A 16,675-nucleotide genomic window follows, 5' to 3' on the forward strand; every position below is an offset into this window, starting at 1 on the left:
TGGCCGTAGCCCGGGTGCACGGTCGGGGCCCAAGCTCTCGGGCTGGTATGTTGACGCTGTCAACGGTCTGGCCGGAGCCGGGTTTGCGAGAGCAGCCCCCGAGCCTCCGCACAGGGCGAGAGGACGATCAGGGACAGACTCGGCTTTTTTACATACGCCCCTGCGTCGCCTTTCCGCAAGGAGGAGGGGGGGAGAGCGCCATGTTACCCTCGATGGGCACCGAACATGGTGTCTCCGGTGAGCTGCAAGCGGGTGATCCGAGTGGACGTCCGTGCCCCGTTCGTTGGGGGTTGGCTAGGGGCCCAGAGGCACGCCCAAAAGTACCTACGGGTGATCTGCCGGACCCGGTCCCCTGGCGACGGGGTCCGAGGGCTCGATGCCTCCCTCCGATGGGATTCCGTTACAAGATCGTTCCCGCTGGTCTCGAAAATGTCCTAGGGTACCTCGGGAGCGCAGCCCGAGCCTCGGTTATGTATCGAACGTACCCCTGGTCATCCCTCGCTCGGTGTCTGAGGCGACTGTGAACCCTTCGGGGGCCAGCCTTCGAACCCCTGATCAGTAATGGGCGCGGAGCCCGAGTAGCCTGAGGCGGCCATGGAGCCCTTCGGGGGGCCGGCCTTCGAACCCCTGACCAGTAGTGGGTGTCGGGCCCACGCGATCTGAGGCGACTGTTGAACCCTTCGGAGGGCCAGCCTTCGAACCTCTTATCAGTAGGGGGGGCTCGGAGCCCGGTTCCTTCGCAGAGAAGGATCCTTTTCGGGGTATCCCCCTTTCCCGGTCCCTGTTGCAAGAGATAGAGAAAGAGGAAAAAAGGAAAAGGATACGAAATCGAACGACGTGGCGTACCTTTTTTGGCGCGGTAATTACGGCGAAGGCGAAGCGTCGCCCGCCGCTCCTGCCAGAGGCGCCGCCTGTCCCGCCGCGAAGTTAATGCGACGGGGCGAGTGGTTGGCGGGGCGGCCGTTGCGCGTGCGCGAGCCGTTCGAGGGACGGCTGTTTCGCTTCGCGTTTTTTGAATCCCGCGTCCGGTCCGAGCGGAGCGCTGGAAACGGTTCCGCCCTGGCCTTTATATCCTCGAGAGGGGGTCCGGTGACGGCTCTTCGCTCTGCTCCCCGCTTCTTCCTTTAGGTCTTTGCAACCCAAGGAACTTTAGTCAGAGAAGAGAAAAATCACCCTTCCTGCCCTTTGCGCCGCCATCCCTTCCATCTTGGTGATGGCTGATCGGGTGACCATAATTCCCCCACGCGATCCGTGGCCCTTTTCCACGGTGATGGCGAGCGACCTGGAGGAGCTGGTCGGCGAGGGTTTGCTTCGCCCCCTCACCGATAAGCAGCGACCATAATGGATTCCTCCCGTGGGCGGAGCCGCTCCGTCCCCACCACCGGGGTACGTCGTGAGCTTCGTCTCCTTCCACGAGCGGGGATTCGGTGTGCCGACGGGCCGCTTTATGCGGGCAATCCTGTTCCACTATGGGGTGGAGTTGCATAACCTCACCCCCAACTCCATCTCGCAGGCCGCTATCTTTGTAGCGGTGTGCGAAGGGTACTTGGGGATCGCTCCCCATTGGGATTTGTGGACTCATCTCTTCCTCGCCGAGCCTTTCGCCTTGTCGACGGGGGAGAGGAGGATCCGTGCAGCGGTGCGGGCCGGAGGCTGCACTCTTTTGCTGAGGCAGTCGCGGGCGTCGCAGTACATTCCTGCCATCCTCGCGTCCTCGAACAAGGGGTGGCAACGCCGGTGGTTCTACCTTCGGAATAACGGTGAGTTGCTCCCACCATTCTCCCAGCGGGTAGTCACCGCCGCCACCGACGCCTGGCGCCATGGGACCCCGCACGAGAGACAGAAGAATCTCGAACCCCTTCTCCAGGCCCTGAAGGAGTTGCGGGAGGGGGGACTCACCGCTGCGGGAGTGGTCGCCGCCATCCACCGTCGGAGGGTGCTTCCTTTGGCGGAGCGGCGGCTGCCGCTCTGGGAGATGACTCCGGAGGCTGACTGGGAGGGCTCGCGGATGTCCCCTGATCCTCTTCCCTTCGACGCCCTCCAATGGCGAGTGTCGGCTGCGATGGGGAAGCCGGACCCTCATGCCTACTCCCAGCTTCGGATGCGCCCCGACCAGGGGTGCGTAACTCTGGTGAGTATTCACTCCCTCCTTCTTCATACATCGGGTTGCTCCGGGTTCTTATGATTGGGTTTCTTTCTCCCCTTCTTTTAGGAGGTGGGATGGCACAAGCCCTCCCTGCCACGGGTCCCGGAGGACGCGGTGGATCGAGCAGCGCGGCGGGTCGCCGTAGAGGAGAAAAAGAAGAAGAAGGACGCGGAGAAGGCCCGAGCCCGCGAGCGGAGGCGGGCTCGGGACGCCTTGGAGAAGCGTCGTCGCCAGCAGGAGAGGGAAGGGCTCCCAAGGGAGCCATCGCCAGAGACGCCCGACGACGACGATGACGACGATGATGAAGAGGAGGATGACATGGCCGCCCGTCTCGGCCTCAGCCCCGGCTTGGGGTGTGGCCAGGAGCCGCCGAGCCAGCCCCCGAGCGGGCCGACGCCGTCAGCCCCCGGAGTTGGGGTGTCGGGGTCCCGGCCCGAGGCGCAGGGGCGATCCGAGAGGTCACCTGACCCCTCAGCCGGAGGAGCTGAGGTGGCTCCGGAGGGCCAGGTCAGGGCGTCTGCTCCCCAGGGGCCGCCGCTCGTGCCGGTGGCGCATGGGGGTGACCCTCAAGTCATCGCGGTCGTGCCCGGGCAATCTGCTCCCCGGGTGTCCAAAACGAGGGTGGCGCCGAAGTTGCCGGCGAAGCGGACCTCGGCGGTTGTTTCGGGAGCCGGGACCCAAGAAGGCTCTCCCCAGGCGCGGTGGATCATGGCCCGAAGTGGGTGAGTATCTCGGAATGTCTTCGTCTTGGCTTCCCATTCGTATGTCTCGGCTGTGATTTTCCCTTTCCCCCTTTTTTTATCCAGCAAGCGAAGCCATGGCCAGAGCGACCTGGCACCCCGGAAGGCCCTTAAGACGGCACCGGACTGCGCGGCCAGCGCCGCCTCGGGTCTTGTCGTTCAGCCGACCCTTTCGCAGGGTGTTCCGCCGCAGGGGGCTCGGGTGTCGCCCGTCTCTGGGGAGCGGGCTCCCAAGGCTGGCTCTTCTGCCGAGGCGGCCATCGTGACAGGGGAGGCGGCCGACGCCGACGTGGCCCCGAGCCCGCCTGTCGTGTCGGCCACGCCGGCGCCCGTCGCTACTGAAGTCGCCGACGTCCCAGTCGGAGAGCGACCGGTTGCTGCCTGCGTCAGGATGGCCGACGCGTCGGCGCCCAGTGCCTCGGAAGAGGTGGGCGTGGGCGCGCGATCCGTCCAGCCGGGCGGCGGCCTCGTCGCCGTGTGGCGGAGCCCCGAGGCCCGGCGTCAGCTGCTCCGATTCCGGACCCGCGAGGCCTCGGACCCTGTCTTCGTCCTCGACGATGAACAGGAGGACCAGTCCTGGGATGAGCTCCGCGAGCGCGCTGAAGCAACGGTGGGATCGCTCCAGTCGTCGTTGGAGGTTTTCTGCAGGGATGTCCCCAAAATCCTCCAGGTAACGGTTTCAGGCATACCTTTTCCTTTCTGCGAGCGAGGCGTTCGTCGTGACGCCCTGTCTCCTTCCTCCAGGACCTGACGGATCGGAGCGCCGCCAAGTCGTCATTCATCCGCCGCGAGGCCGATGTCTGGGGCTCGCTGCGATCCCTGAGGACCTCGCTTGCCGGGGCTACTGCGCGCCTTTCTCAGCAGGATGCCAAGGTAGCGGACCTCCAGTTGCTTTGCGCTGACCTGAGGGCCGAGGCGGCAGCAGCGCGCACGGAGGCGCAATGGCAGCGGTCGGAGTTCGCCCAGGTCGTCGAGGAGCGGGACCAATCTCGGGGCCGAGCTGCCGAGGCCGAAGGCCGGGCCGAGACCCTCGCGGCCGACCTAGCCGCAGCCCAGGTCGCGGCCTCGGAACAGCGTGCCCGAGCCGAAGGTACGCCATGGTCGTCCCTGATTCTTGTTCTTGTCGGTTTCCTCTGCTTGTGCTTGAGGTCTTTCTTCTGGTTGTTCGCAGAGCTCGAGTCTGCCCTTGACGAGTCCGCCAAGGCGCTCGCCGAGGCGCTTGCCGGAGCTGCCGAGCAGAGGGAGGCTGACCTCGCGGCCATGTCCGAGGCCGTCTCGGATGCTTATCGGATCCTCGGCTCCGGCGACGTCCCTTCAGGAAGCTCCCCCCAAAGCCGCCTTCAAGCCTTGGGTGATCACGCGCGCGGCAGAGTCCGCGAGGCGCTGCACCACGGCGTCAGGCGGGCCTTCGCTGTGCTCGCTTCCCACTACGTTGTGGACCTGGAGCGGGTTAGTGAGGGGTATTGTCTTCCTGATGAGGACGAAGCTGCCCTGGCGGAAGTTCAGCGGCTCGACGCGATCGCCGCGGGTCCGAGCGCGGTGTTGGCGACCACCTTCGAGGCGGAGATCCTTCCCCCTGCGCCGTCGCCGGAAGCCGAGATGGACCTTACCGACGGCGGGGACGGAACGGAGGGCGCGGCTCCTTCCCAAAGCGGCGCCTAACTCTTGTTGGAACAGCTTCTGTTGAATGTGTGCCTTGCCGCGGCCGCTGAGGCCTGAACACTTTGTTTTTCTTGCATGAAGTCGCACTCTTCTTTCTTTCAGCCTGCGTGTCTGGCCCGGCTTGTCGATAATGGGGTGGCTTCCCAAGTTGGGTCATTTTTTTCGTGGCAGGTGATGAGTGAGGTGTCCCTAGCCCGGAGGCGTAGGAGTTCCTCGGCTCAGTCGGCCTTGCCACTTACATGTACCCACGTTCGCTCCTCGGGACTCTGCTTCCGACATAGCCGGGAGAACGCAAACGCCCTTTTTTGATTGAAAATTTTTGATGCGGAGAAGTACACCCGATCTTCAACGCAGAGGGGTTCCCCCTTTCTAGCCCCCGAGGGAGGGTCGGGCTCCGCCGAGGCGAGGCCGACCCTACCTTGACGGCTGAGGCGCAGAGGCTGCCTGACGGGTCGGACTCAGGCCCGAATATCCAGCGGGTGCTCGGCGACATCCCTCGGTATGTCAGGCATGTCCGAGGGACTCCACGCAAAGATGTCGGCGCTTGCGTGGAGAAAGTCGACGAGCACTGCTTCCTTATTTGGGGTCGAGCCCGGAACCGATCTGGATCTGCCTGGAGGTGTCGCCACTGGGGTCGAGTGGGACGGCCTTAACCGTCTCCGCTGGCTCGAAGTTGCCGGCATGACGCTTCACGTCTGGCACCTCTTTGGAGAGGTTCTCCAGGTCGGCGATGAGGGCCTCGGACTCGGCGAGGGCCTCGGCGTACTCCATGCACTCCACGTCGCATTCGAACGCGTGTTTGTACGTGGGGCCGACGGTGATGACCCCATTGGGGCCCGGCATCTTGAGCTTCAGGTAGGTGTAGTTGGGGACGGCCATGAACTTCGCGTAGCATGGCCTTCCCAGTACCGCGTGGTAGGTTCCTCGGAACCCGACCACCTCGAACGTCAAGGTCTCCCTTCGGAAGTTGGAGGGCGTTCCGAAGCAGACGGGGAGGTCGAGTCGTCCGAGGGGCTGGACGCGCTTCCCAGGGATGATCCCGTGGAAGGGCGCAGCGCCTGCTCGGACGGAAGACAGATCGACGCGCAGGAGCTTGAGGGTCTCGGCGTAGATGATGTTGAGGCAGCTGCCCCCATCCATCAGGACCTTGGTGAGCCTGACGTTGCCGACGATGGGGTCGACGACGAGCGGGTATTTCCCCGGGCTCGGCACATGGTCGGGGTGGTCAGCCTGGTCGAAAGTGATGGGCTTGTCGGACCAGTATAGGTAGACTGGCGCCGCCACCTTCACCGAGCAGACCTCCCGGCGCTCTTGCTTGCGATGCCGAGCCGAGGTATTCGCCGCATGCCCACCGTAGATCATGAAGCAGTCGCGGACCTCGGGGAACTCTCCTGCTTGGTGATCTTCTTTCTTGTCGTCGTCGTGGGCCCTGCCACCCTCCGCGGGTGGCCCGGCCCTGTGGAAGTGGCGCCGAAGCATGACGCACTCCTCGAGAGTGTGCTTAACGGGCCCCTGATGGTAGGGGCACGGCTCCTTGAGCATCTTGTCGAAGAGGTTAGCACCTCCGGGGGGCTTCCGAGGGTTCTTGTACTCGGCGGCGGCGACAAGGTCCGCGTCAGCGGCGTCGCGTTTCGATTGCGACTTCTTCTTGCCCTTCTTCTTGGCGCCACGCGGAGTAGACGCCTCGGGAGCCTCTTCCGATGGGCGGCCCTGGGGCTGCTTGTCCTTTCGGAAGATAGCCTCAACCGCCTCCTGGCCAGAGGCGAACTTGGTGGCGATGTCCATCAGCTCGCTCGCCCTGGTGGGGGTCTTGCGACCCAACTTACTCACCAGGTCGCGGCAGGTGGTGCCGGCAAGGAACGCGCCGATGACATCCGAGTCGGTGATGTTGGGCAGCTCGGTGCGCTGCTTCGAGAATCGCCGGATGTAGTCCCGGAGCGACTCTCCCGGCTGTTGCCGGCAGCTCCGAAGGTCCCAGGAATTTCCGGGGCGCACGTACGTGCCCTGGAAATTGTCGGCGAAGGCTTGGACCAAGTCGTCCCAGTTGGAGATCTGCCCCGGAGGCAGGTGCTCCAACCAGGCGCGAGCAGTGTCGGAGAGGAACAGGGGAAGGTTGCGGATGATGAGGTTGTCGTCGTCCGTTCCACCCAGTTGGCAGGCCAGGCGGTAGTCCGCGAGCCCCAGTTCCGGCCTCGTTTCCCCCGAGTACTTTGTGATAGTAGTCGGGGGTCGGAACCGGGTCGGGAACGACGCCCGTCGGATGGCCCGACTGAAGGCCTGCGGACCGGGTGGTTCGGGCGAGGGACTCCGATCCTCCCCGCTGTCGTAGCGCCCCCCACGCCTGGGGTGGTAGCCTCGGCGCACCCTTTCGTCGAGGTGGGCCCGACGGTCGCGTCGATGGTGCTCGTTGCCGAGGTGGCCCGGGGCCGCAGGCGCGGTGTTGCGCGTGCGCCCGGTGTAGACCGAGGCTTCCCGCATAAATCCGGAAGTCGCGGCGTGAGGCTCCGAGGGGTATCCCTGCCTTCGGGAGGCAGTGCTCTCGGCCCGTTGGGCCGCAGCACCTTCCAGGAGATTCTTGAGCTCTCTCTGGATTCGCCGACCCTCGGTGGTTGATGGCTCCGGCATCGTGCGGAGGAGCATCGCTGCGGCTGCCAGGTTCTGACCAACCCCGCTGGATGCGGGCGGCGGCCTGAGCCTGACATCGTTGGCGACGCGGTGCTGGAGACCTTGGGGCAGGTGACGTATTTCTCCGGCCGGGGGTTGGCCCGCCCATGCCTGCCCGACGTCCCGGCGGATCGTCTCAAGCGCCCCTGTTTCCTCGTCGAGCCTGGCTTGCGCCCCGCGGACTTGCTCGAGCTGTGGGTCGTGACCCCCCGCCGGAACGGGGACCACAGCTAGCTCCCGCGGGATGTCGGCGCGAGGCACCGTCCTAGGAAAATCACTGTCCTCCGGCATGCCAAGATGGTTGCCTTCGGAGGGATCCCCTAGCTCGACGTGGAAACATTCGCGGCTTGGGCCACAGTCCTCGTCGTCAAGGCTGCGGCTTCCGTCGGAACAGTCGGAGAGGCAGTAGTCACATGCGGTCATGAAGTCCCGCATGGCACTGGGGTTGCCAAATCCAGAGAAATCCCAACAGATGCTGGGATCGTCATCTTCCTCGGACCCAGAGGGCCCGTAGGTCGAGACGTCCGTCAATCGGTACCAAGGCGACCGCATACGAAACCCCAGTGGGGTTGCACTCGCCTCAATGAGAGCGCCCGCCAAAGCGAGGTCGCTTGGCGGGTTGAGGCCGAGTCGAAATGACATAAGATGGGAGTTAGTCAGTACCTTTTGGTCGACGAGGAGCGACGTAGTCACATCGGGGACTGGTTGCACCGTCGTCTCAGGTACGAGGGCGACGTCCTGCAAGCTCTCCGCGAGTGCGCCGGCGTCGTCTTCTTGCTCGGGATCAGCGTGTCGCGGGGGGACGGCGCCTGCCTTCGTCTCGAACGCGAGGTCGACGCCCGGCATGCCCTCCGTTGGGGCGCTGGGAACGTCGATTCGCTCGACGGCCGACGAAGCGCGGCCTCCCGCTTGGCCTTGGTTGCCCCGCCTCCTTCCCCGTTGACGGGGGAGAGGACGGGGCGAGCTCGAACGTTGTTCTTCCACCACGCGGGGAAGATGTCGTCGGTTCCGCCGCCGGTGGGCGGGTTGTCGGCCACCATTGTCGTTGTCGCGCGGCGGTGGAAGGAGTATCATGTCGTAGCTGCCGTCGAACGACATGAACTCGAGACTCCCGAAACGGAGCACCGTCCCGGGCCGGAGAGGTTGCTGGAGACTGCCCATCTGGAGCTTGACGGGAAGCTGTTCGTCAGCACGCAGCAGGCCCCTACCTGGCGTGCCAACTGTCGGCGTTTCGAGACCGAGGGGTCCCCGAGCCGACGAGTGAGTGTGCCACGTGCCCCAGCCTAGATGGGTCGAGCGCGTGGGCGAGCGCGAAGGGGGGAGAAGCGAGGTGGCCGGAGACGGGCGTGAGAGAGGTGGAGATCCCGCGGCCTTCGTGTTCGTCCCGCGCCCAGGTCGGGTGCGCTTGCAGTAGGGGGGTTACAAGCGTCCACGCGGGTGAGGGAAGCGAGCGGCCCTAAGAGAGCGCCTGTCCCGTCCTCGTCCCGCGCGGCCAACCTTCTCTAAGAAGGCCCTGGTCCTCCCTTTTATAGGCGTAAGGAGAGGATCCAGGTGTACGATGGGGGTGTAGCAGAGTGCTACGTGTCTAGCGGAGGGAGAGCTAGCGCCCTAAGTACATGCCAATGTGGCAGCCAGAGAGATCTTGGCACCCTGCTGGCGTGATGTCGTGGCTGTCGGAGGAGCAACGGAGCCTGGCGGAGGGACAGCTGTCGGAGCGGTCGAGTCCTTGCTGACGTCCACCTGCTTCCGTAAGAGAGCTGAGAGCCGCCGTCGTCACAGAGCTTGTGGGGCGCCATCATTGCCCATCTGGCGGAGCTAGCCAGATGGGACATCGGTCTTGTTCTCCATGACCCGAGTCGGCTCGGGGTAGGATGATGATGGCGCTTCCTGTTGACGTGGCGGGCCTGTGCCCTAGGTCGGGCGACGTGGGGGCTCCTCCGAAGCCGGGGTCGAGTCTGTCTTCCGTGGCTGAGGCCGAGCCCGAGCCCCCGGGTCGGGCGAGGCGGAGATCGTTCGGCAGAGGCCTGGGCGGAGTCCGAGCCCTGGGGTCGGGCGAAGCGGAGTTCGTCGTCTTCCGGGTCTTAGCCCGAGTCCGAGCCGTGGGGTCGGCGGAGCGGAGTTCGCCGTCTTCCGGGTCTTAGCCCGAGTCCGAGCCCTGGGGTCGGGCGGAGCGGAGTTCGTCGTCTTCCGGGTCTGAGCTCGAGTCCGAGCCCTGGGGTCGGGCGAAGCGGAGTTCGTCGTCTTCCGGGTCTTAGCCCGAGTCCGAGCCCTGGGGTCGGGCGGAGCGGAGTTCGCCGTCTTCCGGGTCTTAGCCCGAGTCCGAGCCCTGGGGTCGGGCGGAGCGGAGTTCGTCGTCTTCCGGGTCTGAGCCCGAGTCCGAGCCCTGGGGTCGGGCGAAGCGGAGTTCGTCGTCTTCCGGGTCTTAGCCCGAGTCCGAGCCCTGGGGTCGGGCGGAGCGGAGTTCGCCGTCTTCCGGGGCTGAGCCCGAGTCCGAGCCCTGGGTCGGGCGGAGCGGAGCTTCCTATGGCGCCTTTGGCAAGGCCTGACTGCCTGTCAGACTCACTCTGTTGAGTGGCACTGCAGTCGGAGTGGCGCAGGCGGCGCTGTCCTTCTGTCAGACCGGTCAGTGGTGCGGCGGAGTGACGGCGGTCACTTCGGCTCTGCCGGGGGGCGCGCGTCAGGATAAAGGTGTCAGGCCACCTTTGCGTTAAATGCTCCTGCAACTCGGTCAGTCGGTGCGGCGATTTGGTCAGGGTTGCTTCTCAGCGAAGCCAAGGCCTCGGGCGAGCCGGAGATGCGTCCGCCGTTAAAAGGGGGGCCTCGGGCGAGACGGAAGTCCCTCGAGGTCGGCTGCCCTTGGCCGAGGCTAGGCTCGGGCGAAGCGTGATCGAGTCACTCGTATGGACTGATCCCTGACTTAATCGCACCCATCAGGCCTCTGCAGCTTTATGCTGATGGGGGTTACCAGCTGAGAATTAGGCGTCTTGAGGGTACCCCTAATTATGGTCCCCGATAGTTATCTAATAGCATCCAAAATTTATATAATTTGAAAAAACAGTAATTACATATTATATTTGTCCTAATTTTCCTAAAATTTTATGTGTAAAAGATTAGTTACTAAAATAGAAAGGAATAAGAAAAACAAAAAAGAAAAAAATGAAAGACTCCCTCGGTCAGTGTACCGAAATCGGTCAGCCCATTCATTCACCCGGTGCCGACAGGTAGGGACGTTATGTCATCCGCTCAACCGTGTGCGCCCTCACTGGATCATAGGCCCGCGCAATATCTCCGTTCCACCACACAAGACCGCTGACGCGTGGGACCACTTCGATAGCTCCTCCTTCCTAGAATCCTAGCACCATCTCAACAGAATCCACGCCGTACAGAAAACAAATTCGATTGAGATCTTCTCAGATCGATTGCAAACGATTTTCTGTTAGGATTAATCTCGGGCACCGCGGCTCCTCGTCCTCCCAAGCCAAGGCGCCGTGGGAGCTCGGGATCTCATGTCGTGCTGTCACCTAGCAGAGAGAAGGGCCAACCATGAGCAATTCGCCATGTCATCGCCAAGATTCCCAGAGGGTAGCCAAGGGAGTTCACGAGCGAGGGTCGAGCCTAATCCCAGCTGTCTTAGGGGCAGGGGAGCATCCGAACCATGGGAATTTCCCCGCCGGAGTTCGTGGGCAGAGGAAGATCCGCACCACGCCTACATCATCGCTCTGGGTATACGATGTGGTCGAGGATATTCGCCATTGCATGTGGATGTTCATCGTAGCAGCGCCTAGGCGGAATCGCTCTCCGGGCCATCGGAATTCGTCGCCGGAGATGGGCCCCGCCGCGGAGCCGCGACGAGGATGGGACTCTGCATAGTGCAATCATCGGTGAGCAACACTCTACCTGTTTTGCCAGGACCTCTGCATCGTATAACGCGTGTAAGCATGTGATATGGGTCACCAGGGGGGCTGATCGCCTGACCTCGGCGAGGGCGCCGCCGTGAAATAGGGGGGCATCGTCGCTGCTGGCTGTAGTGGGGCAAACGATGGCCGCTAGTCGTTGATCAGCTATTGGGCGGCCAGGATTATATCCCGTTTGCATAAAATCTGAATCGTTGGTCATAGATCTGGCGGCTCGCAGTGAGTACCGGTTCACCATGGAGATGTTCTAATCTGAGCCGTGCATTTATGATCGGGCAGCTGATAAACACACATACCCTTTTGCCGAGCGTAACTTACAAAAGAGTCCCTCGGTTTTTGTAGAATCAACCCGCAGTCCACCCAGTTCAATGGAAATCACAGTCAAGGCCTCGAATTTCACAAATAAGTGCATGGAATCTTCAAAACAGCCCCTGACGACTTAAAATTATGAAATTAATATAAAAAGTATAAACAAACTTAGACAATCTATATCTTACTCATTTTAACTTTGTTTTGATCTGTTTAAACTGTGTTAGCTTCGTAATAATATTGCCTACACAGTATAAAACTGTTTGTAATATATCACATACTTTTATAATTAGATATTTCTTTAATCCATAAGATTAACCTTTCTAATCATCGTTAGTCTATCTATAATTATAAACCGACTAAAAGATATCCTCCGATCGAAAACTATAACTTAGATCAAAGTTGAATTAGTTATTTCTCTGAAATATTTTTCTCACATGATTTATGTTAATGAACATAGAATATAATTTTATTGTTTAATCACCTAAAACTTTGGAAAACCATATCTTTTCAACTATGACTCCGATTTTAGTGGTTCTCGAACCTACGATCTTATAGCGACACGTAGAATATTCTTATATAGTTTGTTCTTGTATTTGGTGTAATGTTATCATATCCATTATTTGTTTATTTGTATGTAATGTTGCAATAGAAGCGAGGTGACGTGGAACCTGAAGCTTCAATTGGAGAAGTATCTGGAGTTACATAAAAAGGCAAGATATGTCTTTGATCACTTTCTTTACCTAATAATTATTCTATTAATCACCGTGGCATAGTTAGGTTAAGTTGATGGGACCTAATAAGTTACCTAATTTTGTTTACTCTATACCTTGCAAACAAATGAAATATTGGGTAGTCTTGCTATTGCTTTATCTAGTTTTGGGATTAATGATATATATGAATTATGATCATGCTTTATTATTGCGAATGAAATTCTTTATTTTCATGATAAGAACATTGTGTCAATTGCAACATGGAACTTAACCTGAGATAACAATTAACAGTGCTACCATAAGAGTGGAATGAGATGCCCTTAGCCAATTAATTAGGAAAGTTAGGGAGAGATTACTTTACTCAAAACGGGCAAGCGGGAGGCATCGCTGCAGAGTATGGAGAGGTTCTCGTGTCGATCATGCTGTGATGGCTTTTCGAACAAGAGATTCCTATGCTTCCTTCTTCCTAAAATTGTAGCGGGTTTTCTCAAACTAGCGAAACTTTGTAAAGGCCTCACAGTGGATCCCTAGTGTTGCACCATGGGATTGTCTAAGTGTGTAGCTAACCTTGTCTTTATGGGAAACACATATTGTGGGTAAAGATGTGCAACCTTTGCAGAGTGTAAAAGTGGTATATCAGTCGCGCAAACGGTCATGAGCGACTAAGGATTCTCACATGATTAACTTATAGAATTAAATTTAATCTATCATTTGCATTGCTATTATTATTAATTATGCTCAATTACTTAATTGAGTTGGTACTCACTTATACTTAGTAATTGCTAATAAAATTTTGACAAACTATTTAAAAGCAATGCTCGGCTTTAACCATTCTACTAGCAAGCCTTACACCACACTTTTTCCACACTTACTGAATGATGATCGTATGTGAGCTCACTCTTGCTATAATCACACTAGGTCAAGCATAGGTACCATAAAATGAGGAGCATGCAGGATACTACAATGAGTACGGAAAGGTCTAGACCGTTATCTCTCAGTCAACTATGGTTGCAGGGATCGTTGTCGTTATATAATGTATTTATTTAGCTATTTTGTATAGAACTCCTATTATATAATATAGATGTGACATTGATTTCTATATCATGAGTTATCATATGTGTGAGACTTGATCCTAGTAGATATTTAAGACGGGTCCAAATCTATATCTATACTCTACTTAAAGCACCAGTTTCAACGGTCGTCCCGCGTCATATTTTTACAAATAACTCCTCATAGCTATTTCGAATTAATCCGTTGCATGCCTATAGATTGCTAAACGGCGGCTCAGCATGGGCCAGATGCCCGCGGGCCACAAGGGCCAGACGCCTGCGGGCCACAACTCTGGCCCATGCACGTCATGCCGGCCTGCTGACTGTGCCGGGCCAGCCCGTTATCCCGTCGGCCCATTTGATTAAATCAGCGTAAAATGTTAAAAAATGGTGCAGGAGGTGAGATTCGAACTCATGCCCTGATGGAAGAAGGGTTGAAGACACTAGGTAAAGTTGTCTAACCGGTAGAACATAATGCTCAGATGTTTTAATATTAAATATAAATTGTATATATGTATATATGTTTTTTTATAAAATAAAAAAATATAATCGTGTCGGGCCGGACCAGCACTACGGGCCGAGGCTACAGCCCAAGCATTAGATTGTTTTTGAGACCACATTGGCGCAATGGACTCTATGGTGTTTGAGGTTGCTGAATTGGATGAAGCAACAATGATTTGTCACACTAACAGCGAAATAAAAGGTTATTTGTTGGTTTAAACGTTAGTAATTGCTACGAAGTAGCAAAATTTATATGGAGCGCATCCAGATTTTATTGATGCCTGAATTTAGCAATCACTCCATATTTCGATCCATCTTTTTTATAAGTTTGAGTTTATGTGACTTATTTTAGAAACTTGATCTCACAAACTTTCTCTTACTTGGTCTATGTATGATGGAATTATGTCATTTTATAATCACTGTTCGTTCAGTCAGTCGTTGTGAACTCTTTTATAATCGACCACTTCATTGGTCGTGTTGTACCATGACATATTGCATGGAATAAACAATAACATTAGTTTGCTAAATCAAAAAAATATTATACGGAGAGCAAAGACAATCAATAAAAAATCATGAAATTTTTTTATGAATAGTTTACGTGGTTATTGTTGTAAGCTGTCGCAACGTACGGGCAACCGACTAGTTTATCCTTAAATTCGAGTGTGACACGTCTCGGCTACCCGGCCCATAAGGGCGACCAGGTCGTCCGCTGATCTATCTAGCCGGTAAGGTACTTTTTTGTGAAATTTTTGTAATCATAATGAGCTTTATTTGACAAAAAAAAACAAGGGAGCTTGACTTCCCCCCTCCTTATAGCAGGTTGTCGGGTTAGAGACCCATTAATCGTTGTATCAGTTGATCTATCGACCTGAAAGTGAGCTAATTGAAAATTTATTTTGGATTCGAATTTGGTCAATTTCTACTGATTTTCGTGATTAATTGTGATTTATTAGTTAGCGGTTATCTGCGGCGGCCGGTTTCTTGGGGCAGGCCAGTTTGGAGAACCCCAATTACTCCTGCGGCACGCACAACTCATATCGGTTGGTTGAATCTTGCATATCCAACAACCCATTCGTCACCGCATATATATTTTCACAAAATCTATATCTATACTATACTTAAAACATCAGTTTTAATGGTCGTCATGCGTCATTTTTTACAAATAACCCCTCACAGCCGTTGCACGTCTATAGATGTCAAACGATGCTCGACACGGGCTAAATGCACGCGGGCCACAACTATGGCACAGGCACGTCCTACCGGCCTGCTAACTGTGTCGGGCCAGCCTGTTAGCCCGTCGATCCATTTAATTAAATCAGCGTAACGACGTCCGACATGGGCTAGATGCACGCGGGCCACAACTATGACACATACACGTCATGCCGGCCTGCTAACTGTGTCGGACCAGCCCGTTAGCCCGTCGATCCATTTAATTAAATCAGCGTAAAATGTTAAAAAACGGTGCAGAAGGTGGGGTTCGAACCCACAGCTACTTCAAATTAATCTGTTGCACGTGTATAGATGTCAAACGACGCCCGACACGGGCTAGATGCACGCGGGCCACAACTATGGCACAGGCACGTCCTGCCAGCCTGCTAACTGTGTCGGGCCAGCCCGTTAGCCTATAGATCCATTTTATTAAATCAGCGTAACGACGCTCGACACGGGCTAGATGCATGCGGGCCACAACTATGGCACAGGCACGTCATGCCGGCCTACTAACTGTGTGGGACCAGCCCGTTAGCCCAGCTCGTTAGCCCGTCGATCCATTTAAGTAAATCAGCGTAAAATGTTAAAAACGGTGTAAGAGGTGGGATTCGAACCCATGCCTTGATGGAAGAAGGGCGGGAGACACTAGGTGAAACTGTCTAACCAGTAGAACATCACGCTAAAATGTTTTTAATATTGAATATAAATTGTATATAGGTATATACGTTTTTTTGTAAAATAAAAAAATAATCGTGTCGGGTCGGGCCAGCACTACGGGCCGAGGCTACAGCCCAAGCACGACACGACGTTTTTGGCTCTTGCAAGCATTAGGTCGTTCTGAGACCACATTGGCGCAATGGATTACATGGTGTTTGAGGTTGCTGAATTGGATGTAGCAGCAATGATTTGTCACACTAACAGCAAAATGAAAGGTTATTTGTTGGTTTTAAACGTTAGTAACTGCTACGAAGTAGCATAATTTATATGAAGCGCATCCAGTTTTTATTGATGCCTGAGTTTAGCAATCACTCCATATTTTGATCTATCTTTTTTATAAGTTTGACTTCATGGGACTTATTTTAGAAACTTAATCTCACAAACTTTCTCTTATTTGGTTTCTGTATGATGGAATTATGTCATTTTATAATCTCTGTTCATTCAGTCAATCGTTGTGAACTCTATTCTAATCGCTCACTTTATTGGCCGTGTTGTACCCAGACATATTTGCATGGAGTAAACAATAACATCAGTTAGCCAAATCAAAAAAATATATTATACATAGAGCGGAGACAATCAATAAAAAATCTTGAAATTTTTTTGATGAATAGTTTACGTGGGTATTGTTATAAGCCGTCGCAACGCACAGGCAACCAACTAATATCTATATATGGCACAGATATTTACCTAGCATGTCATTGTTATACACAAATTTGTTTTGTTTTTCTCGGGCTCCTTCTCTTTCCTCGCCTATTTTTGTCTCTATATATGTGGTGGAAAAATGGTGAGAAAACTAGGCAAGTCATCGTAATTACGTTTGAATTTGTTTCTTCCTTTGGATAGAGACCTGAGACAAGACCCCGAGGGGCATTGAGAAAAATAAGTCAATAATCTTTACGTGTAAAAAAAGGAGAGAAAGAGACCAAAAAAAAGAGATAAGGATCGATGACGAACTTGTAAGAGAGAAAAAGAGATAGACATCCAAAAGAGTTGCTAAAATCCACGCCAAATAACAAGCCAAGCAACTTTCTATACGCCCACAAGCTACAAA

The sequence above is a fragment of the Zea mays genome, chromosome 6 (genome assembly GCF_902167145.1).
Source record: "Zea mays cultivar B73 chromosome 6, Zm-B73-REFERENCE-NAM-5.0, whole genome shotgun sequence".
NCBI lineage: Eukaryota > Viridiplantae > Streptophyta > Magnoliopsida > Poales > Poaceae > Zea > Zea mays.